Raw genomic sequence first — 24403 nt, 5'->3', positions numbered from 1 at the left:
AACCATTCCAATGCCTCTGGTTGAAATCGAGCCTAGGGGACCCACCAGTGGCAGCTGTCCCTGTACAGCACGAGGTGAACGCAGCACTGACTCGCGAATGTGAATTAGTCTGCTGTTCCGACGGTTTGTCCAATTAAAAAGTTTCCGAATAATGTATCAACATGTATGGCCACCAGCTTCCTCGTGGTAAAATAAAAACATTCCTATATTACTGTTGGTAAAAACAAAAGGTCATTGCAATCTAGATGATGTTCAAAAGCAATGACGCTCAGGCAAGAGACGATGTAGCCAATGGGATGGGATACCAGGGAGCAGAGGTCGCAAACGGGTTTTGTTTCCTTACCCGTACCCGGCCGCACCAGGGTCGCAAATGGGTACGGGTACCCGTTCCCTACCCGTACCCTACCCGAAATGAGTGACAAACGGTTACTCACCAGTGACTCACGGTCTACCCGTACCTGTAACCGGCCGCACCAGGGTCGCAAACGGGTACCCGTACCGGGTATCGGGTAGGATACGGGTATCGGGTACCCGATTGCGACCTCTGCCAGGGGGTTAGCATGCAACCGTTACTCCTCTAAAACAATTCTACGATTTGTTGAAATTCTGGGGTCAAGAATTAAGTTTCCTCTTCCGGTCTCCTTTTCCACCATCTGATTTCTATCGCTTCACAGTTTCCTTTGCTCCGCAAGCCCTACATGTTAACGGCATTTAATTTGAATATCAATTGGGTCAATTGTCAGACAGCAAATGCTTACACGCACACTTCGATGCATGTACATCATGAGTGTTAAAGGTGTAATTTCGATTTAAAGCTTTCGTGACTGCAGGGATTCATCTTCTTGGTTCTTTCGGTAAAGTCACGTAGAAGGGAAATAATACAATAATAAAAATAAAACAATAAAATATTTTAAAATAAAACATAATAAAATATTTTAAAATAAAACAATACGATGTTTTATTATGTTTATATTTTAAAATATCTATGTGACTTTACCGAAAGAACCAAAAAGATATTCTTGGTTATTTCGGTAAAGTCACGTAGAATGGAAATAATAAAATAATAAAAATAAAACATAATAAAATAATTAGTTAAAATATTACATAATAAAATAATAAAATAATAATTGAACTTTTTTGTTGTACTTTTATTATTTTATTATTTCCATTCTACGTGACTTTACCGAAAGAACCAAGAAGTTGAATCCCTGCAGTCACGAAAGCTTTAAACCGAAACCAAAAAGATGTGAAAGGTGTCTATCATCGACGAATCGACGATGCATCGTTCGGTGCCGACTCAAGTGTCTCCGTTGACGTGCCAAGGACACAGCTCTGGAACACGGTCAGGGTACAACATTTAGATTCAATAGATTTTTCTTTACAACTAAAAACTACTTTGGGGCCGTTCATAAATGACGTCACGCACCTGGGGAGGGGGTTCAGACATTTGTGACGATGTGTGACGAGGGGGGGGGGATTCATAAATGTGACGTCACATCAAAATGCGCAACTTTAAATAAATATAGACAACACGTTCTACTTAGTTAAATATACTTTTTAATAAATGTTTTCTCCTACAACATCAGTGTGCAGCGGCACATTAAATACGCACTACAATGACAATAGTTTGAAGCGATTTGAAGCATGTTTTTTTTGGGGGGGAGGGGGGGGGGCAGAGCTTTGTGACGTCATATTTGAGGTGGGGGTCTAGACTTTTTGTGACGCCGTGTGACGATGGGGGGGTGGGGGGTCAAAAATGGTCCAAAATCGCGTGACGTCATTTATGGACGGCCCCTTCATATATGTTTAACGCTCATTTAAAATTCATGAACCAGAATTTCAAAGTAACAATGGTAGTATTTGACTTAACAAAAGCACATTGCAACCGGAAGTAAAGAATTAAAACCCCAGTGCTTCGCATACCAACGCGAGGACACCTCGTGTCTCATTGGATGCTGCGTCTCCTTGCCGTCCAGCGATTAGTCCGTGAAATATGGAGGCCCTGAATTACGATAAATTAAAGTTATCCTGGGCATGTGCCTGCCCATATACGGAGTTATGGGATCGAGCACCGGGCCCAGGTGTTGTGGCTTTGAGGGTGGGATTGAGCATGGAGGTGTTGCGGTTGTTTGTAACTGATGCGATGATTGAACATGTCGAGGTTTTAAAATCGATGGTCGCCATTGGTTGGATGTCGTGTGGCGTTGCTTGCCACTGGTTAAATTTCGCATGATGCCTCCATATTTCACGGACTCATTCTATCGGAACCACAGATCCACCAATGCGTAAATGCTTACCATATTTAACATTATTGTTATGCATATTGAACTTTATCAGCATTGTTGTAACCCCCAACATCATCATCATAGTGTACAATTCCTAATTCTCAATACATCATATCCCAATTTTTGTTCAAGATGTATGTCATGAATCAGTACTGTACAATAAATATAATTGCATTGAGTTCATACTCACTGAAATAAGAGACTGTAAAATAGATACATTCAAGAGTTTCGTTAAGAAAGTAGATGTTGGAACGTTAAAGCAATAATTGTATTCAATTTAAGACAAAGTCAAGCAAATTTAATGTCGAAGCCAATTTGCTTCGCACATCAATGCATTTACTCTTTTAATATTATAACTGCGGTAATTTAATACTGTAACCAGGTGATGATGATTTGGGGGTTGCCCTATGATTGGAGAGCTCAGCTCAAAATTGGAAGGTTGCGAGTTTAAATCCTGGTCATGGGTCCAGTCAACAAATCATCCCTCTGGGATGATCAGAATCACTTTATGGGATGCCACCGTGTCTCGCCATTGGAGAGGAATTTCCCTCGCCAAGGGAATGTGGAATTTCCACTGCCGATGTTAGATGAGTACAGCCCAAATAGTCAGTCGTATGACCAAGGGGCACTTAGATGTCTACTATGAGATGAAGGTGCGGCCCTGTAATGACTTGCTCATGGCACTGCTGATAGAAGGGACTCCGCGAGAAGGGATTCTAGAGGTGCCATCTAGAGGGTAGTTTTGGCCTACTCTTCCATACCGGCCAGGCACCTTGCGAGAGGTGGGATTAAACCACACTTTACCCCACTTGCACGCGGACCTTCGATCCCACTTACCTGTGGTGTAAACATTCACACCGATGGGGTGAACAGAGGTGTGGGGGGTGGGGGCATTTAAGAAGCGTGAGCGTTGTTTAAATTGCCGGGCCGGGAGATCGAAGCGGCGGTGACCTCCGGATTGCACGGAACATCAAACCGAGTCTAGGAGTAATTGCGCGCAACTTGCTTTACGATGTCAATTTTAATAGTGTGTTGACTTGCACACAACGCCCGGTTATCTTGCATGCTATGCAGGTGATGTATATTTTTAGCACGAATGTATGTTATGCATACTGTAGGTGAAGCTTGATGTGTACATATATGCATGAGCTAGGTAATGCTGTCCGGGAATGACGGCGAGGTATGCAAAATTGTGTGCATGGTGATATATGCATTTTCATATTTACAAAATGCATTATTAAAAGGGGTTACTATGAAATGCGCTCCTCTTGTTTATTCACGCACGCGACACAAACGTCTCGCGCGCGCACACACACGGCGTGTACACGTGAATGGCAAACGTGCAGGGCAACGGGTTGCAGTGCGGCAAGTGGGTTACTACCAAAGCTGTACAGCATTTGGGGTGTGAATGCGTGCGTGGAGTTTCCCGGGGGAAACTGTGCGTCTTCGCTCGCAAGCCAACAACCAGAGCCGGCCCAGCCACTAAGCGACCCTTGCAATTGCAAAGGGCCCCGTGGCCAGCAGAGGGCCCCCTAGAGTCACTGCTAGCTAGTGGGTGAAAACAATCATACATCAAAGGGGCCCCCAACCAAATTTTGCTTAGGGCCCCCAAAGGTCTAGGGCCGGTTCTGGCAACAACGTTCAATTAATGGGCCAAATAAGCCGAGCAAGGCCCTCATTGGACGAGGAAGAAAAGTCACGCATACGCATGGATTCGACAACACACAAACTGAAAAGTGTTCAAAGAAGCATGGGGATTTGGATGCTTGGAATTACACTCAAAGACAAAGGAACACAATGGATTAGACGACACAATGCTGATTCTAGATTTGAAGTTTTCGTGACTGCAAGGATCCATACTCTTGGTTCTTTCGGTAAAGTCACGTAGATAAAGAAAATAATCAATAAAAGATAACAAATAAAAAAAAGTGATTTTTTAAAAATATTTTCTTTACCCACGTGACTTTACTACAATGCAGATTAATGACATCATTAAAACTCTTGGGAAAATAAGAGAAGTCTCTCGATGATGCCCTATGGTCGAGACTAACGACGGAGTGGCTGCCAAGGAATGGAACGTGTCCAAGTGGATATCCACCGAGACGGACCGATGGAAACAATGCGTGTGCAGCTGCTCAGTGGACTGTCACATCACAGTCATGTGAGAGATAGCGGTGGCTTAGGGAGGCCATCGACCATCGTTTCCTAACGATGACGTTGGAATTTGAGCTGGACACATAACAAGGCGGCATCACACCGTACGTTCGTAGGTCACGTGATGTCGTCATTAGAAATAGCTTTCTCTGAAATGTGCACACCAGGGGTGTGACGTTATCATCATGGAAAAGAGGCGAGGCCTTAATGCTGTTTTTTTCAATCGCCAAATGTTGGCAAATCAAAAGTACGAAGCAGCAACACAACTTCACGATGAAATGTAATTTATATTGGATTACCCCGGCCAGAGTTATCATGCCTCACATTTACAGACCAAATGCATTCACGCTTTGAACCCTGTGTCATATTTATGCAAAAATGTGGTTGAGTACTTACGTAAACCACGCTTTTCATAGCTGGTCACCAACACGCTCCGACTAAGTTGAGATTGAACTCCATCCTGTACCCGTCGGAGTTCAATCAGTGCTTGATCGGAGCGTGTCGGTGACCAACGTATGAAGAAGAACATTCGTTTACAGCCATTTAGTAAATTCACTGCTGGTCTCCCCAAAGCTGTATCGGCCACGTGGGTTATTTGACCATTCTATACCATGCTGGCCATAGCGGGTTGGTGGAACCGACTCAGATGTCACTCACCACCAATGTTAGCTGTGGCCACGAATCAAGCTCAGGTGAGTGGGTGGTTTCATAATTGAGTGCATTCAACTGCTTTGCCAATGTGCCATTGCTCCGCCCGACGTAATATAGTTTGAAAAAAAAAAAATGATGAAATAATAGCGATTATTATTTTTCTACCTACGTGGCTTTACCGAAAGACCCAAATAATATGAATTCCTACAGTCACGAAGTCAAGATGTAATATAGTTTGTCCTCAGTAAGACATCTCAAGGAGGTGGCCAGCTGGTCCAAAGGTCAGAGCGCTGAGCTGGAACCGCTGAGATCATGGGGTTTGAATCCAGACAGCCGCTTGTGATTAAACTGGGCCCTTAAGCGCAGTTAGTTGATGTCCTCCGACTCGGTCTGCAATGACTGCACAACAACAACTACGACGGTCACTTTTATTTCGTTAAATTCCAACTCTGATGAATAAATTATTGTTATGCTATGAGTGGGTGCGGAAGTGATGTCGTTTATTGTGTGAACCAGAGGTCAGTTAAAGGGATCTCAGCGGTAGCTCTGTGAGATCTGCTTCTTACTATCATTCTCGAACACGAAGGGACACTTAAAATGATACAGCGTCTCGTGACATGACACCAACAGCACAAACACAACAACACAAATAAATAAATCCAACACCTTGCTTGAATAGTTATTTTTTATACCATGAGAGCATTTCTCTTTATAAAACTACAAAGACCGGGCATCTAAATGCAATTTTGGCCATAAAATGCTTGTTTTACATACATAAGCACATTAAAGATGTGCCCACTCGCGCAAACTTGATTAACAACAGGAATAAGGGATAGCCATACAACCTGCCAACTCCAGAACGAAAGCACCCGAGCTCTCAGCACGATTACGTTGGCGCGGTGAAATGTGATGAATGTGACCCTCTGCGACAAACGTACGCAAGAGCATCAGCGTGTGCAATCATTTGAAATTGAAACAATTTAATGGGCAACTGGATATCACCCAGCTGTCCACTGGACATACGGCAATGAAAAAGGTACACTGCATCTACACCGTGATGCAAAATTCTAGTCTCAACAGTGCTGCACAAACATCGGCACATTTGCCTGTAAAACATTCACAGCAATGTCTTTGTAGTAAATTGAAAAAAAAGCGGTCTTAATAACTGATATTATTTAACACGGAAGTTTTTCAAACCAATATTATCATATTCTTGGGTTTTTTTCGGTAAAGTCACGTAGGTAAAAAATTAAATTAATAAAAGTAAAAAAAATCACGACGTTTCGGAGGCAACACAAGCTTCCGTCTTCAGGTGGAACCGCCACAGCCCGCTCGCTGTATCAAGTAAAAAAAAAACCCAAGAATATGAATCCTTGCAGTCACGAAAGCTTCAAATCTAGAATCAACATCATCATTTACATTAAGATTTTTGCGTCATATGAAGATGTTATTCTCACGTTCTGGCCAATCTAATGTTTAGAGTAGTCTCACACGAAACAGTCGTGTGCCGAACTGGTAAATCACTCTGTGAGAATTCTTCAACTTACTACTGTTAAGCGATCGTACACCATCCGACTGTCTCATTTGTTTGACGATGTCGGGTGGTGGAGGGTCTTATGACCTATTTGATCAGATCGTTGCGTGGCCCAACCCCAATTTTTTTGTTATTATGAATCAAGTCCTATTATGATAACAATTCACAACCCCTTGTCAGTCCACAATAAACGCCTCCGAAACGCCGTGTCGGCCACGCGGGTTCTTGGACCATGCTTTACCACGCAGGTATACTGAAAACTAAATTAAACTTTCTTATTTTACCAAATAAGGCCCACTGAGCTATACAGCTAATTTTTAGAAGCGACCTGGCCTCAAATGATAGCTCAGCGAAGCGGCTTATTGTGTGGAAAGTTACAGCAGCCAAATATTCTAAACGTACATTGCTTCTTCTAAATGTGGAGTGGAAAACCCGAAGGGCCCCAGTGGAAAATCCACACGACCACGGGGAGACTTTTTTAAATCCTTTATATTAAGTTCACTTGCTTGCTTGCTTGCGCGCTTACGACCGTGCAAATCTTTCGGTCGTTTTTTAACCCACTTCCCGTGATCCAATCGAGCTGACATTTTGCACACAGACTCGTTGTGCGTGACAATTATTTTTCGTTAAATTTTTTAAAAAAATGTTACACTTTCTAGGAATGTTTTTTTATATTTAATTACCAATTGCTTAATGGTGGCAGGCAATCATCTGACCCATAGGTGGCAGCCATCTCAAGCCAGAGGACGAGAGGACTCTAGCCGCCACACATATAAAGGATTTATAGTGAAAAACTTTTTTTTACGGGTTAATTCTTTTTTTTACTTTTAAACAACTTTTATTGCCCCCAGCAGCAATTGCACTGGAGGTGATTTCAATATTAAATACAGTCACCAGCAAACAAATGAAAATAAACGTTACAAATCGACGCGCTGTGGCGCTAAAAGCACCGCGCACAATACAAAAAAGTCACGTGGCTGTGATGTCATCGCGCACGCCACGGTGACGAGCGAGCGCTTCAGAAGGTGAACACCACGAGGGTGCCGTCCACGCTGGTACAGAGAGGGGCTTGTCCGGCTCCCCAGCGTTCGAAGAAGACATGCACATCACCAACATGTGTGTGGTATGCGTGCTCCAGCCGGAGCCGCGCCTTAAGCAGGCCTCTGAACACTGGAAGCACAGAGCCCGTCAGCGACCACGGGAAGAGAGAGAATATACAAACTCCAAAATATACAGCAGGCGTCAGGGTAGGAATCGAATCCACGGCCTCCTGTATACCAGGAGAGGTAGTTAACATCTCCTAGGCACCGCGGCGCCTCGAGTTGGTGAGGGGGGTGGTGGGGTCCAGGATTAGTCGTGATATCACTCGCGACCGATGTTGGTCTTGGCCGAAAATCGAATTCAAGTTTCAGAGTTTATATCACGCGGTACGCCGACCTCTGTTGCCACAGCTCCACCGTGCTCTACCCGAACTTGAATGCAAAAGATAAATAATTCTAGATTTGAAGCTTTCGTGACTGCAAGGATTCATATTCTTAGGTTTTTTTCGGTAAAGTCACGTAGGTAAAACATTAAAATTAATAAAAGTAAAATAAAATAAAAATCACGACGTTTCGGAGGCAACACAAGCTTCCGTCTTCAGGTGGAACCGCCACAGCCACGACAGCTGTATCAAGTAAATGAGAGATTGCAGGAGCTACCACTTATATAAACGGAGTGGTAGCTCCTGCAATCTCTCATTTACTTGATACAGTTGTCGTGGCTGTGGCGGTTCCACCTGAAGACGGAAGCTTGTGTTGCCTCCGAAACGTCGTGATTTTTATTTTATTTAACTTTTATTAATTTTTATGTTTTGTTTGTTGAACTTTGTTCGTCAATACAACACTGCCATCTAATGGTCAAAGTGAAACTCTCTCCGCTGACATTTGCTACCGACTTACAGAGCAGAACTGCAACATTTACAAGAGTTGAATAATAATAATGGCATTGTCATAAGCCCCTTTGTCCATACTTCCCCAAGTTGGTCAATGCAGGTTTGTGAAAGGGTAGACTATGACCAGTTGAGATATGTGCTCGCCTCTGATATTTGCCATGGGGGCCGTCCATAAATGACGTCACGCGATGTTGAAGATTTTTGACCCCCCCCCTCCCTCGTCACACGGCGTCACAAAAAGTCAGACCCCCCCTCAAATATGACGTCACAAAGCTCTGCCCCCCCCCAAATAAAACATGCTTCAAATCGCTTTAAACTATTGTCATTGTAGTGCGTATTTAATGTGGCGCTGCACTCTGATGTTGTAGGAGAAAACATTAAAAATGTATTTAATTAAGTAGAACGTGTATATGTATTTAAAGTTGCGCATTTTGATGCAACGTCACATTTCTCAACCCCCCCCCCCCCTCGTCACACATCGTCACAAATGTCTGACCCTCCACCCCCCCCCCTTAGGTGCGTGACGTCATTTATGGACGGCCCCATGGACGGGGATTGAACGCAGGATGCTGGATTAAAAGCGCAGTGCTTCATTGCTCCACTCATGTCATCTAGCAAGTTTTAAATTAGCCGTGCATAGTACTGGATTGTATTGTTAACACGAATGACAATTACGTGTTGGGTGCAATGCAGTGTAATAATTGCACAAACATTAGTGAATTGCTCAACATAAGCAGAGCCATGAAGATCGAAGTTAAACTCATGCAATATGAAATGACGTACACCAACTAATTTACGTATTAAAATTATAAAATGTCACAAAAGAAAATATCGTGAGCATCGCTTTCCTTTGTTTAAAAATGGTCCCCATTCCACAATTAGCAATTCATGCGTGGCCAATTCCGTACAAACACATTCTGCCGCTAACTACTCGTGCCACCACTAACAACCGAAGCCATGATTTCAGAACGGCCAACAGAGGGCAGAGTTAGGGCGAAGTTCGTGGTGGAGCTAACGATGCAAATGCACAAAAAATTTCCATGACAAGAATAGGTTCAGCCAAGCCTGTAAAATCCCAACGATAAGCTCTGTAAATAAGGACACTCGTCACCTGGAATGCCGGACAATACGCTTATTGCATCTGAAGAAATAAAATCTAAACAAAAAAAACCGTTCTACTCATGTAACAAAAAAAATCGTGGCAATAACGGTTAGCAGTATATAACTAGGCTTCATCAGGCAACAGCCAGGCAGCCAGGCAACCAGGCTGTCGCCTGATGAAGCTAGTTGTAATTACTGGCGAAACGTTGTTCTCAAATTGTAAATGTTGTGGTTTTGCTCTCCAACACACCGGTGTGCTGTATTTTTAACGCATTGGCATGTTCTTCTTACGTGACAAACCTTACTAATTAGTTGTGTCGGGTGGTGGCGGGTTTAACGACACATTCTTATATTTACGCGATTTAACCCGAAAAAAACATCTGTATTATGGATGATATTGGTCGCGAAAGCCTACGTGTTAAACATTCGGGGTGTGATGATTCACCTCCATCCCCACCACCCCCCTCTGTGATGCGATGAATTCTCACAGTTGAGGGTCACAATCTGTTTAAGCATTTTTATTTTACGTTGTGGCGAACGTGGCAGCCTCTTGATGGCGGTAGAGGTCACGTGAACCCACGGGTAAGTGTCGTAAACCTAGTATATTTGCTACATTTCTATACAATTCTCAGAGGACAAAGGCCATCGTGAAGGTGCGAGCTTTCGAGAAAATGTGCAGAAGTGGCTGACGGTGACAACTATCCCGTGAATCAATGTTTACATTTTGCACTTTGGTGTATTTATGTATGATCCGCTTGACAAGCAGGTCCCGCTCATGGATGTACCAGAACACCACGGCCCATGTACCGCTGATGCCACTAGAGGGCAATAAAACACCAAAATTGCTGTTCAGATGTTACGAATAAGGGCCATTGCTCGACACGCCGCCTTCCATATATATATTTTAAGGCAATGTTCTTGGGCAATATGTTGGCTTTTCCGTTTAGATAGTGCTCGGTAACATGACGGGCTGAGCAGGCCCGAATTCTCCACCAAGCCAGTTCGCATGGAGTCAATGGCTTCCTTCACCACCCAGACCGTTTCTGTGGACAATTCTTAAAGCAGTCAGGAGAATGCTCGTCAAATGGATATTAAACGCCCCGTGGCAACTTCCATACCAAAATCCCAAACGTTGCGATAAACGAATCACAACCATTGCGAGTGAACCATCTCTTCTCCACGTAGATATGGCGGGCGCTATTTGCAGATATGTTTTTATTTGGGTCTGTGAAAATAACACCAACTATTCACATGATTATATAGTGCAGATCCATCATCAGCCATGGCCTATCCACAACATTGGCATCCCTATCTTGAAGCCACACCCCATGTTGCTCCTGCACACGAGTCAATCTCATTGTCTCCATGACAGGCGTTCTTTTGGATGCACTCCATGCATTGGCTGCTGTCGCAAATCTCATCCATCAGCCATCATTCATTCCAGTCATGCACTTTCCCCAGGCACACTTACTGGTCTTAAATCAATATGATATTTCTAATTTAAATTTGTTCTCTGATCCACGGGTCCTTCTTTCAGTCGTTTGGCGCAATTCCAAGCATGCCTCTCTCAATGTGTTTTTTTTTTGTCCACGTTTCAGAGGAGAAAGGGAAGGTGTCAAGGCAGAACCTCATTAGGGGCAGTGTTGACAGCACGGATGGCTAAGAGGCCAGGCTATTATTACACGTTTAAATCTATATATCAAAAACATGTAACGTCTGATCTTGATTTGAAGCTTTCGTGACTGCAGGAACCCATACTCTTTGGTTCTTTCGGTAAAGTCACGTGGGTAGAAAATAAAATAAATCACGACGTAGGCATAAATTAAAATAAATCACGACGTTTCGGGCGCTTGTGTTGCGCCCAAAACGTCGTGATTTATTTTATTTTATATCTACGTGACTTTACCGAAAGAACCAAAGAGTATGTAATGTCAGTTTACTTATTAACCTTTGTGTTTTATTTTTCTTCCACGAATATATTCCAATTATGTCTATCGACATTCCGTCACGAGAAGAAGTATTCGTCCGGATTTCTTGCAGAGCGGCCAAAGAAAGCTGATATCACAGATGTGTCCCTGAGGATCCATTCCCGTACCTCTGATTGACTGAGTAGAGAGCAAAAATATCCCACCCACTCCGCAATAACAGAGGAATATCTGTCGTGCCAATACAACGACATCTAACATTCTCAAAGCTGGAATTTTCTCCAAGTTAAATGCAGAACCAAATGTCATCGTAATTATTTATTCGCAGTCATTGGTGACCAGCCTGAGGCCATTCAATTCACTAGACTTGATAACTTGGGTTTAATCACAGACAGCTGCTTGGCCATAGCGGTTTCCGGCCAGTTCTTTGACCTCTAAGCCACCCGCTCAACCTCACTTCTCTGTAATTTTACACTAACACGGCCGCCTGGACACGCAAGCTGGGTAACATCACGTGACGTGTACCTAATATTTTTTTTACCGTGACCCTGCTATTTTTTTTCCAGGCTTGGTCTAGCCGTGAGCTCATTGACCCACTGGAGAGAACCATTACGCACAATGTTGCCAGAGCAGGTGCCGAGGAAACACAGGCGCTCAGGCCTGGCCAGGCACCAGCATATGTCTCCGCGGTGGTTATGTAAACAATTAGGGAATCATTGAACGTTGCTTATACGGTATTACGTTGGAACTTTTTTCCGTATCGAGTCATGCACTGTGTTCAACTCAAGAGGGCTCTCTTGGCCTGCTCATGAACATACATTATTCAAGTGTTATACTGGTAGGAACCTCCTGATTACACCAGCCCACAGGGGATTGTTGTGTCCGTCTGTCCGACGTGCATCCAAAATAGGAGGGGTGAGGCTGGGTGGAGAGCTGAGGGTGGGGAGGGGCTGGGTGGGGGGTGGGAGGGGTGGGGCTGGGTGGGGAGGGGCTGGTCACCCCGTGGTGCCCTTATAAAACTCAACGTTTAACCTACTCACGCCGGCTTGTACCCGCCCTCACAGTCGGGCAAATTTGCGGAATACACCACGCCGCCGTTGACCCTGGTCATTGACCGAGCAACCCAACGTTCCTACCAGCTCCCTCCGCAGGAATGTGTTCCCCCCTCCCCCAATATCATGCAGAAGTGTGTGTTACTATGTTAAATTGGGGGGGGGGGGGAGGGAAGTAGCGAGAGAGAGATGTGTGCACTGCCCTATGAAACTGACGTCCTGAGTTCAATTCCCTGCAGTGTCTACTATCAGTGGCGAGTAATATCTGAGCCGGCCATGGGTTCCGCCTAGAATTGCCACGTGTCCTAGTTTCCCCAGGATCACCCTTTTTTTGAGGTAGCAGTCCTTGAAAAATCCGTCAGTTTTCCTGGGACAATTAACACCGAGTTTGTGTCAGTTGCGTAATAACATTATAGTACAACGCTCATCAAGGCACTTCATTTACACGCAGTTTCTCCCCTGTTCCGGTATTGTGAGAGATTCACCTTCCCATGATTTGTCTTAGTTTTTTGTACCCAAGAGGATGTAACCCTAGTCCCGTTATTGGGAGGTACAGATATTGTTCCACAATGCCCTTCACCAACTCGAACCCAGCAGGATGGAGAAGTATGGTCAAACAGCCCACATCATTGGCACCATGTGGCGAGACTTTCATCCAGCAGTGTATCGACAAACGGCTGTAAACTATGCTATTCTTATTAAACCCAGCATGGTTCTCCGAGCAGAGGAATATCATGAGCATAAATATCTTTTATTGCTTTTGCCTCGTTCAAAGCCATTATTATAATGTGTCTGTAAAAGTTGCTTAAGTTACAACTTTCACAGTGGGTGATTATCCATGCAAAAATATAATTGCCTCAAGGTTGATTCTGAAAAAATTAAGTGACATTAAAACGGTATGCAACCCCCCCTCCTCCCTTTCCCCATTGGCATAATGTGTATTTAGGGGATCATTACTGTGACTAATATTAGCTTACACTTTCTCTTTGGTTATGCGTTACGAACGTGAGACAAAGCCTCCACTACACCGATGCTCAAAACCCAGTGGGCGCTCCGAACGCGTCTTGTCAGCAGTCAAAATAAAACACTGTTCGTGTTGTGCTTCACATACCCGACAAACAAACAAACAACTTCGGATCTGTACAAATCCTCAATTCGCTTCGCGTTATGTGCTGAAGTGCCACGCCACGCCTTCAATGTGCGTTCAAATTGCCTCTGTGGTGTGCGATGCCAACAGTGAGAACGCAAGTAAGGCTGTCGGATAGCCTGTTCATAGACCCACCCCGCCAAAAAGTCAAAGTTGATTTCCTGCTGAAGCGAGCATTGAAGTGGTGCTTATCTCTTGTTTACATCCCCTGAGCTAGTGGTGGATATTCCTCATTCCTATGGCAAGGGCTAGTCATCCATATGACAACCTGTTAACCTTCGATTTAAAGCTTTCGTGACTGCAGGGATTCATCTTCTTGATTCTTTCGGTAAAGTCACGTAGAATGGAAATAATAAAATAATAAAAATAAAACATAATAAAAATAATTCTCACAATGTTTCGACCACAACGCAAGCAGCCGTCTTCAGGTGAAGAACAGGTCTGTCGAGAAGACAGAGTCTGAAATTTCAGACTGTCTTCTCTTCACCTGAGGACGGCTGCTTGCGTTGTGGCCAAAACGTCGTGATCATTATTTTTATTTTCTTTTATTTTTATTATTTTATTACTTCCATTCTATGTGACTTTACCGAAATAACCAAGAAGATGAACCTGTTAACCCTTTCCCATTCCCATGATGCCCATGCACATCATGGGAGGGCGTGTGGCGCAATGATCGTAGAGTGCGGCGGTCGTGTCGCCACGGTTCTCTGCGGTGAGTGCAGTGTCTTTAAAACCAGCGGCGCTAAGCCTGTCGAAGTAAAATTAACGCTGAAGCGTTCGCGCGTTTTGAGAAGGAGCGGTGAACGGGACCCACCCACTAGGGCTGAACGATTTGGGGAAAATATCTAATTGCCATTCTTCTGACAGATATTGCAATTGCGATTTGATTTGCTATAAAAAAAATTAAGTCAAGCTTCAGTTCAATATTCACTGTGTAATAGATTTAAAACATGTGATGGAGCATTACCACATGATACCATCAAAATATGAACTGCTCTTTTTATTCGAATGCAAGGATGAGAACTTTAAAGATATGAATTGCTTCCAACATGTATTTATTAAAATGTTTTAATTGAAATAGAACTATCAAACATAGAACCATTGCTAAGTTAAATAAAGTTATAATAATAAATAATACAACAATTCCAATAAGAAAGTAAGAGGACTTTTAAAATCGCGAAAAAAATCGCAGCCTTTGTGATGTGCTAATCTCATTGTTTCAAATTGCGATTTCGATTTGAAATCGATTTCAATCTACTAATAGGGTTTTCCCCCTTTTTCCTGGCAACAAAACTGACACCTTTTGCAAGGAATCATGCTTACATCAACCACAATACTTGCAGTAAAATGCAAACAAAAAACAATACTCTGATAATTTATGTGTAGTAGTGGTATGCGCTGGCAGTAGGGATCGTGTGGCAGCGCGTGGTGAATGGCTGTGTATTGGTGATACGCGCTGGCAGTAAGGGATCGTGTGGCAGCGCGTGGTGATTGGCTACGTAGTGGTGACACGCGCTGGAAAAAGGGATCGTGTGGCAGCGCGTGGTGATTGGTCAACTAGAGTGGGTGCTGACATCGCGGTCCGCATAGGCTCCGCCCCCTCGGGAGCGGAGGACTATGAAAGGCGATGCGCGCGGGCGCTCGGGGAGTTGGTAACCAGTGAAAACAGAAGACGGAGGAGGAAGAGATAGGGTCCTGAGACCCCTAGCCCCGCTGTCCTTGTAAGGGCCGGGACCCTGTGCGGCTCAGAGGCGGGACCTTGGGACCCGCGGCCGGACGTTCTTGTGAGGGCCGGGCTGCGGGACCCAGTGGTCGTGACCCATACCCCAGCCGGGGTGGGTCTGTGAGTTGTCCTGGAAGCTACGGGGCTGGAGAGCCCGTGTGTGTGTAGCCGGGTAGAACGTGTAGCGTAAGCTGTAGTTGGCCACACGTGTTATTGTGGCTAAAGGAAGTGTTAATAAAGTGTGCTGCCCGTCAAGTGGTCTCCCGCCGTAATTTACGATATTACATATGCATTGTCTTTGAAACTGATTGGTCCACACCAGAGACAGCTTTCTTTAGAACCTCGTCTCATAAGGTGTTCGACTAGATGACGCCAAAAGGCGCACAGTTCAAGACAACGCACCAGAGTAATGATTTCAATCGTTCAGCCCGACCACCCATCCACCCTGCGACTTGCAGCCGTCTCGGAACGGGAAAGGGTTAATGCTGACAAATACGCGCGAGAGTGTTCTACATACATAACAACATAACGATTCCCATTGTGGGGATTCACAGACTCTGAAACAGGAGCTGTCAAGGCAAATTGTCTCATTTTTCCCGTCTGTTCCGACAGCCATTTCTGCGGGGAGATGCTAAAGAAGGGGACTTCACGACAGACGTGGATATACCCAAGGGGATCTATTTATCCCCGCTAACAAAAGAGCTAATTAGCATTGTTGACTGACAATAAAGCTTCAAACCACAACGGAATATCGGACAAGAGTCGTTTTTTTTTCTCGGAATCTAGAGGTGTGCAGTGTGACGGGAGCGTGCGCGCACCCGTGCGTGTCACCGGCGCGTCTGATTGTGGATTGGCTTCATATCAAAACTATGTCTGTCAGCCAGAGCATGGCCCAACATCAGCACATACACAAACACGTTATTGCACCGATACGTTCATCATAATTCCTATTGTGAGCATCATCACGGCCGCCTTTTTCAAGCCGGCCATGTGAATCAGCGGTAAGAGCGAACGACTCAGATTGGAAGGTCGCGAGTTCAAGTCCTGGATGGGTGGTGGGAGTGTTGACTCAGCCGAGTTTAACACGAAGGCTTTCATGACCATAAAAATAGAGTTTTTTTGGGTTAGATTGCGTAAAAATGCGTAATAAACCCCCTAAAAAACCCTCTATTTTCCCTCCGGAGTCGATGAATAGGTACCACTTCTTGGGGAAGTCAACAGCGGTCGCCCTATGGACAGACATGTCCTCGCCAGAGGAATATGGAATTTCCGCCACTGGCCCAGTGCTGTGTTTGTGGATCACCTCAATGCTTATTTGACGAGGAAATCACTTTTACTTCATTGACCTGTGCTAATCCATTGCTGTCGGGTTCATGGCGATTGTTTGACCATACTTCACCACGCTGGTGAATGCTAGTTGGTGAATGGGGAGAGACCCAGGACTGGTTCGGATATCACCCGTCACTGATGGTAGCCGTGGCTTGAACTCGGGTGGCCGGGCTTGTGACACAATTCGCCCAGCACCGCTTCACCTCCTGTGACTATTGTTATTACTCATTGTAGTTGCTGCAGAATATTTGACGAAAAAAATCATTCCCGGAACTCAATGAGTGAAGATACAGACGGGAGCATGGCCCCCACACTCTGGCGCCTTAATATGCATTGGACAAATCTCAAACTCAATGCGCGCCAGGGCTTGGCAAACGTCTGCGCAATTAACCTTTGCACTACATACATGCTAATAAGTCATGCTATTAAAATTTCACGATGAATACTGGGCAACCATTTCAACTTGTACTTTTACAACCGCTCCAAAAGTCTAAAAAGTCAATGTTACTCCCTACACAAAACAGCATGGATCAAGGACTTATCTCTCAATTACAGATCTAAGCCAATGGTGAAAATTTGACATTCGATTGCAGGTACAAGTCTATACATAGGGGGGTCGTTTTTAACTTCCGACAGAGTGGTACTCAACGAGCGTACTTACTTTTACTGCCCATCTCTATCCTCTCATCTCACTCTACTCCCCTCCACGGACTCTCCTACCTCTCATCTCACTCTACTCCCCTCCACGGACTCTCCTACCTCTCATCTCACTCTACTCCCCTCCACGGACTCTCCTACCTCTCATCTCACTCTACTCCCCTCCACGGACTCTCCTACCTCTCATCTCACTCTACTCCCCTCCACGGACTCTCCTACCTCTCATCTCACTCTACTCCCCTCCACGCACTCTCCTACCTCTCATCTCACTCTACTCCCCTCCACGGACTCTCCTACCTCTCATCTCACTCTACTCCCCTCCACGCACTCTCCTACCTCTCATCTCACTCTACTCCCGTCCATGCACTCTCCTACCTCTCATCTCACTCTACTCCCCTCCACGGACTCTCCTACCTCTCATCTCACTCTATTCTCCTCCACGCACTCTGCTGCCTCTAATCTCACTCTCCTCCCCTCCACGCACACTCTCAGACTCACACACACATACACTCACTCTCACACTCTCAGACTCACACACACACACTCACCCTCACACTCTCAGACTCACACACACACACCCTCAGACTCACACACACACACTCACTCTTACACTCTCAGACTCACACACACTCACTCTCACACTCTCAGACTCACACACACTCACTTTCTCTCACACTCTCAGACTCACCCACACACATACACTCACTCTCACACTCTCAGACTCACACACTCACCCTCACACTCTCAGACTCACACACACACTCTCAGACTCACACACACACCCTCACTCTTACACTCTCAGACTCACACACACACTCACTCTCACACTTTCAGACTCACACACACTCACACTCTCAGACTCACACACACACTCACTCTCACACTCTCAGACTCACACACATACACTCATTCTCACACTCTCAGACTCACACACTCACACTTTCAGACTCACACACACGTACACTCACTCTCACACTCTCAGACTCACACACACTCACTCTCACACTCTCAGACTCACACACATACACTCACTCTCACATTCTCAGACTCACACACACTCACTCTCACATTCTCAGACTCACACACACTCACTCTCACATTCTCAGACTCACACACACACTCACTCTCACACTCTCAGACTCACACATATACACTCACTCTCACATTCTCAGACTCACACACACTCACTCTCACACTCTCAGACTCACACACACTCACTCTCACATTCTCAGACTCACACACACACTCACTCTCAGACTCACACTCACTCAGCGCGGCGTTCAGTGGGATGGGGGGGCAGTTGGATGAGTGGGCATATTTACCCTTCCCCCCCAACCTTCCCTGACATTGTCAACCAATCGCGGCGTTGCTCGGTGTTCGGTGGGGAGGGGTTTGCATGAGTGGGCGTGTTTACACCCCACCTCTACCAATGGCGGCCCCTCTCGGCGTTTGGGGGGGGGGGGGAAGTTGGATGATTGGGCGTGTTTACCTTCCCCCCACCCTCCCCAACATCCTCAACCAATCGTGGCCCTGCTCGGCGGTCGGTGGGGGGGTGCATGGGTGGGCTGCATTCCGATGCATGACAGACAAATAATCCCTGGTGGGCAGTGTGGAACCTGTTGTTCCTACCTGTATTAATCCATTCGCTTGAAGGGTTGGGGGTAGGTTGATTACGCTGAGATCATTTGTATGAGGGACATCACAGTGAGCAGGGGGAAGTACAGAAAGTAGGTTACTATTTTTCTTGTATACGTCTTTTTCTTTTCTCGTCTGAACATGACGGGGTTTTTCTCGGAACTGGAAAAAAAAGAACTCAGGCAGGAATTTAGAAATTGGCAAAATAACTTTGAGGAGAATTTTCTTGAATACGCTACTACTGCATAGGTGTTCGCGGTTGTTATTCACTTCCTAAAGAAGCTCCCAACACGTGGAACGAAACGTTGGACATCATGTCAAACACCCACGTGGTCCAGCCCTAAACCACATCTGAAAGCAACATCATTGTCACTGTTATTACACTCAAGAACAATGTCACGTCAAACTAACTGCAGGATAGCACAGGTCTGTTGCAAAAAATAAAAGAGTATAATTAACCGAATTGAATAATAATAATTTAACCGAACAAGACAATGACATGTGAATGACTTAAACTAATGTAGGATTGTAGAAACGCAAACGATAACCATGTGCCTCTACTGCAGTGGAATATTCGTAGCACCCGTCTCCCTTTGACAATCGCAAGAGATAATATAATTCCCTACGCACGCGCGGCGTTCGCACCACGTTATTATTATTATTATCATTACGAGGTCGTATCGTATAATTTAATCCTCCCACAGAAACAAAATGATAAGATAACTTGAGGGCACCTCCTCGCGCTCGCGTCAACACGTTGGGTGTGCGTCCGCCCACGCTCACGCCACCGGCTAATTACGCAGCTACTCACTCTGCGACCTTGACGATCGCTCACGGGCAGAGCGAACGCAGCAGTGAGAGTCAGCGCTGCGTCGTGGCCGCGGTGCGCACGGTTTGATTGTTTGCTTTGTGGAAGTCTGCGCGATGTGGGCCTTTTAATAAACCCACACTCTTTGGTTCTTTCGGTAAAGTCACGTAGGTATTAAACATTTTATTAAAAAAATATTTTTTCATACCTACGTGACTTTACCGAAAGAACCAAAGGAGTATGGATTCCTGCAGTCACGAAAGCTTCAAATCAAGATTTTAATAGAGCCGCCGAGCGCAGCAGACACACACACACAAAAACACACAAACACACACACAAACACACCGATACAAAACGAACAGGCAGGGCGACGTGACGTGGAGCGCGGGAACTGCTCCGCGGATAAACATTCGCGGGCGTTGTTTTGTTTATTTCGTTTTGCCACCGTGGCCGCGCCTTGGGAACGACGCGACGATTGAATTCATGGACCCCTTTAGAATTAGACAACGGCTGGCATTTAGCGCTACGTGCGATGTTAATGTTCAGCGCTCTGCACATTGTCGAGCGCGCATCGGAGCGCATTGCGTAAGGGCGCGAGTCTGCTCACTAATGCGTCATGTTCCATTTGTGCCATGCTTACACATCGTCATTTACCAGCACGGGGTAGAGTGGTGGTGAGGTGGCTGGTACCCTGCGCTATTAAAACGCGAGTGCGATCCCCGATCAAGGCCAACATTAATGTCGAGCGATAGCTTAACTGGTCCCCGGCCCCCTAACTTCACGTGCCTGCACAACCGATCGGCATGGTGAAGAATGGTCAAAAGAACTCTAACGGTCGACGAGGCATTCATCCAGTAGTCGATTGACAAAGGGCAGCAAATCATTATTGTTATGAGTCTCTGTATGAGTCTTTGGGTATCTCTATCAAGCTATGGGTCTCTACGTGAATCTATGAGTCTCTGTACGAGTCTTTGGGTCTCTATATCAAGCTATGGGTCTCTACGTTAATATATCGGTCTCCATGGTAATCTATGGGTCTCTATGGGAGAAAGCAGCAATGATGATAAAGCCACAAAATGGGACCTTTTTTTTCCAGTAGTTGGTGTTTGAACATCTTAGCACTTGTTTCTTTGCCAGAAAGGGTAAAACCTATTCTTACTTTTTTCATGATAAAGCCACTGACACTCCAGTCTCTCAACGAATCCACCTTCACGCGTTATCATCACCTGAGCCTGGGAAAAGGCAAAAAGAGACATTGTTGCCTCTCTACCCTGAAGCCACGAACCGCCACTTATCAAGAGTCCTTTTGAAGTGATTTCAGGAGTATTTCTGTGATGTCATCTCCTGGGGCAATTCTTTGTTACAGCGGGGGTGCTACTAACTGCAAGAGTTCCGTATAAAAAAAATGTCCTTTATCTCATGACACGATGCTGAGGGCACAATGGAAATGTAGCCAGGGGAAGAAAGACAATGTTTAGAGAAAACAAAACTCAACTGTGGTGCTACGGTAAAGTCATCGTCGTGAGTTATTAGCAGTTGCAGATAAAAACATATATATACACATCATGAGCGGTCATATAAAACTATATTTCCCAGTCTCAAGTATATTTCAATACATGAAATGAATTCAAGGACAGAGAACCTCAGCACTACTCCTAGATAATGCAAATTACTTGTGAGTGTTTGAAATTGTTCAGCTGTTAACATTGCTTTTTCAGACAGTGGTGTGCGTAATTCAGAAATATTGGCAAATCAAGCAAAGTTCATCGTGTTTTTATAGACGTGTCATCGGGAATGGAACATTGATTTTTATTTCTGCCCATGTTCAAATAACGTGCGCTGTAATAGGAAACACGAAGCACTATTCTCTTGCTGCTAAATTCGGTCTTTGTAAAAAAATAAACGCATTCTGTTTCGCCTTTATCCAGAACTTCAATTTGTTGAAGTCCATTCAAAATGTCACCATTGAGATCCAATTATACCAAGAGTGGCACGAAGCAGTTTAAAAGTAAAAAAAAATACATCTTTCAGAATGAACACCACACATTTAAAGGTTTTTTTGTTCAAAGTTTGAGAGAAAAATAATTAGAATTAATAATCACGATTCAATATTGGCTCAAGGCTAATATGTAATTATGTGTGTACGTGGAATTAACAATGGTTGGGTGCCAAGTGATTTTCGAGTAAGTTTCAATTGCATTTAAATGCCAGTGTGATTTCTCACTTTTGAAATGCGCTCCAGCCATCAGTCAAATTTAACCACATTTTTTCGTGGGCATTCAGTTTCAAGTATCACATCGTATGACTAAATATATTACCATTCGATGACGTAGATATGACGGCCAGTGCAGAAAGGCGACAAAAAGCATACATATAATGGAAATGTATTACATCAATGTGGAGGCTTTTGCTGTGGAGGTGAGTGCTGAATAGATTACTAAAAACAATTCCGTGGGATAATTATGGAAATAGGAAATATGCTCAAGCATACTGAAAGCCATTGCATCGACAACAGCATTGTTACAAACAGTGAAACGTGGGCATTGGTAGGACACCCTGTTGGAAGGGATGATTTCTGATGTATGTGTAGAGAAGTTCCGACGGACGTACTCGGAGATGGAGGTAAGTTAAGGGCTTCCGCCAGGGTTTATTAAAGCTGTTACAATATTACACAGCAGGGTACACAACTCCCAGGGGCTAGGGGTCCTACTCTGAGTCCGGGTCCCTGCCGGCTAGCTCCGGTCTCTCTCTCTCTCGTGTCGGATCGGGGACTCTGCCGACTCCACCGAGCGGAGAGAGAAGCACCTCTACGGCTACCACCGGCTTCTCCCCAGACTCACTCTTCTGCCGACTCCACCGACACACACACAGACAAAGACACACACACAGACACACACACACAGACAAAGACACACACACACAGACAAAGACACACACAGACACACACACAGACACACACACACAGACACGCACCTCTACGGCTACCACCGGCTTCTCCCCAGACTCCCTATTCGATCCCTCTCTCTACCCCTGGTTCCCTCTTCACCCTGCTTACTCTACCCGTTCCCACAGTGACCCCGCTTACGTCACGGGGTATCCCTTAAGTACCGTAGGAGACGTGGCGTCATCGCACTGAACGGCACACCTGACGTCACGTCCCCATTTTACTCCTCTACATATGTATGATGAACTTCCTTCGCAGAGTACATAGCCAACCGTGTTAATCGGAGGTGTGGGGGAAGGACAATAAACTAATCACAAAAGGCAGTTCTAAAGAAATGAGTTTTCAATCTAGATTTAAAAGTGTATAGCTCCAGTGGCTTCCTAGCATCGGAAGGAAGAGCGTTCCAGACGGCCGCAGAAGCGCGTCGGAAAGTGCGCGATGGATGAAACTTGTGACGGAATGGCAGTCAAACTAAAGAACAGGCAAAACATTTTTTTAAAGTGTTAACAACAATTAGTCCAAATGGGTTTACTCTGTTTAATAGCAGCACTTTAATGAAAAAGAAACCATATTCTCCTTTGCGTTGTGCTCACGTGATTACATCTTTAAGCATTCATTAGTCGCATTACTATTGAAGAAAACATAAAACGTATCAACACATTAAATGTAATAAGAATGATTGAAATTTTCGAGTAACACATATTCGTCCTTGCTTGTTTACAAGAGGCAATTGAAAGTGAGGAAGAGCAATTTGGTCAAACGCTGTTTTCCTATTACAGCCAACAAACCTTTTAACAATTCCTCAACACAAACTAGCCTCAGGATGTGTGTCTACTGCTGTAGTATTCTCCAGATTATTCAGACGCACCGCAAACTGGTGCCTTGTGTCAAAAAGGTGATAGAAATCTGGCCACACACACACTGGGACTACAAGATGCACCCACCCATCAACCTCTGCTTTACTATACAGGATAAACATTGAGCGTCAATCTGGAAAATGCGAAATATTAATGCACTCTGCATTAATAACCACACCATTAATAATGTGTGCTTGGCATAGAAGCCTTTCAGTTGTGGATAACATCTGTAATGAGTTAAATCAAGAACATTGAGAATCTACGGGGATGACATTGCTGTTCTGGATGCATTGGTGGATTTGGCCCTCACATATAATGAATGTACAGCGTTATGGGATGCTATTAGCACGAATGACGGAAGATAAAAAAAAATGTTATTATCATGACTGCAAACTGCTGCGTTGCACGTGACCGCATTCCTAAACAGAAGAATACGAGAGAATAAAACTCCGACAATGCAAAGAAGCAAATTAACATATCAGATGGCATATATATATAAGCTTTCACGAAAATAAAAACAATGGGAAAATATGGAAGGCCAACAAAACATACGCCAAATAATAAAATATATCAAAATAAGTTGCACTATTGCATTAAATATAAATCAACCGTGCAGGCCTTTGAGTTGTTTTGCTTTACTGCTGCGAATACCAAGTTTGTAGACCTTT

The sequence above is a fragment of the Lethenteron reissneri genome, chromosome 37, assembly GCF_015708825.2.
Source record: "Lethenteron reissneri isolate LAM-NWPU_2019-01 chromosome 37, ASM1570882v1, whole genome shotgun sequence".
NCBI classification, from domain to species: domain Eukaryota; kingdom Metazoa; phylum Chordata; class Hyperoartia; order Petromyzontiformes; family Petromyzontidae; genus Lethenteron; species Lethenteron reissneri.
This window is presented reverse-complemented; position numbering follows the sequence as displayed.